Consider the following 2,420-nt stretch of genomic DNA (forward strand, 5'->3'; position numbering starts at 1 on the left):
TCATCTTTTGGAAATTGATCTTAATTCCTTAATTAAAAAAAGTAGGAAAAGTCCAACCTTTAAGACACCAATTTTCTTTGTGAATAAATAATGCACCGTAATAAATAAATGCCCTTCCTTAAAATACAGGGGCTACAGATACAATGCATCCTGATAAAGTTCCCTTGGCCTTTAGAATTAAAATAGCCCCACATCCTCACATACCCTTCACCATACCTGGAGATGGGGCACTTTCAATAAAATCATCTCTCAATCAATCAAACCAGCTATGAGGCTAACTGAAATAAAACCATGCCAATCTCTAGGTATGGTGAAGGGTATGTGATGATGTGGGGCTGTTTTTATGAGCAGCACTGTATACTATTTATACATATTGGCAGGTAAACAGCAGACTCTAATACCATTCTAAAACTCAATTTGGCTGTTTTTAATTCATTCATTTTAATTTGTCTAATTAACATGTAGTGCCCTATCCATAGTTGTTATTCACTTGACAAATCAGTAAAGCTTAACTATATGATATACAACATACAAGAGGTTAGTTAATAAATATATTTATGGCACACTTACTTTGAAATGCTGAAGTAGATCCTGTGCTGTTGCATGGCCCATGAACTGCTCCATATATTCTTGACTGGACATGGTCATTTAACCAATAATGCACATGCAAGTCAAGTTGTTTGCTTTTGGTTGTCTGGTTCAGTGTCTCGTTGAACATAATTACAAACGCACCGCATTCAAGTCTTAAATTTCATTTAGAAGTGGTCTTAAAAAGTCTTAAATTTAACTTGTTTATACCTGTAGCCACCCTGCATCCATATTGTGCTACATTCCTCCTTTAATGAAGGATACTGTGAAGGAGTATGCCGTTTCAGCTTAAGTGCGACCGCTTTCCACACATGCACTTTTGCCGTGAAAGATACAGGCAACGCAATTTTCTGTTCACGTTAACGGCGCATGTGGTGCCAGGTATCTACCGCAGCAGTAACTGGATTAAACACGACTAAAATGCTGACAGCTAAACGGTGTAGTGTGTCTGTATTTCACTGTAGGATTCCTACAGCGGGACGTCCAACAGTCTGCTGCTAAAGCTATGAGCTAAAAGACACAAACTAGCACTATGGTCACTGCTGTTGTCTGAAAAACAACACAGCCGGGACAAAACGTTGCGTTTACTGGTAAACTGGTAAACATCGTGACCGGCTTATGATGACCGACTGCTACCTGTTGTGGAATTTTCCTCCCGTTACTCTGTCCCTTGTGACAGTCTACATCTAGAAACAAGCTGTAAGCGTGGTGCAGGCAGGGAACAGCTCTGATTGCAAAAACTGTTCTATGAAGGGAATGACGCATTTTAAATATCGCTCGATCACGCAAATTTGATTGACACGTGATTCAAATTCGATTAATTGTGCAGCCCTACTTGTTCTTATACTTTACATCTTCATTTTTAATACATATCACATGTTTGTGGGGTGAAAAATTGTGTTTATAAATAAGAGCCAACATAAAAGAGCTTGCTTATGAAAGTTAGATAGCTGACTAGGGATTTTATCAATATCAAGTCTCAGGCTGCGTCTTTAGGATGTCCTGTGGGGTTTGGGCACCAGCAGCTTTCCTGCTCAGTCTGTTATGCGGCTTCTGGCCGCTACTCTGTGTTTGGGCAATTAAGACCAGACCGCTCATGATTAGTAAAATAACTGGATACAAAGTTCTTGAGACTCATTTCTAACTATTGGAAAATGAAGAATTGGTGTGGCAAATTGCCCGAGCCCTGTGTCAGGTGTAAACTTAAGACCTTGGTGTGGAAATAGTTTTACTCTTAGTTTAATTCAAGACATAAAATACGAGAGGTGAGACCGGCGACCAAAGTTAATGCTGATGATTAACATGCTTATGATTAGGGCTGAACGATACATCGAATTTTCATGAACTCCCGCGATGAACACATCGCAACAGACAGCCTGACACGATGAATAGACGGGTTTCCTGTTTACAAACATTACAGGGTGCGTGCGCATACCAGGGGCAGAAAGCCATATTGGTGAGCTGGTCCAATAATGCAAACGCATTGGAATGAATGGCAAACAGAGCTATAGCTAGCTTCCTCGTAACGACAGCTCTCCAGCTCACAAAAATTTATTAAATTGTAATCGGTCAAAAACGTTAGCTTTGTAAGACCATAGAGTATGTGTTATATAAATGCCATGTCGAAATGAAGGGACTAAGACAATGTGCACTGAGACAAAAATGCGGGAAGAGAGTAGAGTAGTGTACGAGTGCAGCTGTGAGGGAAAAGTGAGAGGAAAAAGAGATAACAAAGATGATGTAAAGTGAGTTAAAAGTGAACAATAAAACGACAAGCTTCTCAAGACACGGTGGATTTATCTGTTGTCAATACTGCCAGTAGAGTGATTGCG

The sequence above is a fragment of the Perca fluviatilis genome, chromosome 18, assembly GCF_010015445.1.
Source record: "Perca fluviatilis chromosome 18, GENO_Pfluv_1.0, whole genome shotgun sequence".
Classification (NCBI taxonomy): Eukaryota; Metazoa; Chordata; class Actinopteri; order Perciformes; family Percidae; genus Perca; species Perca fluviatilis.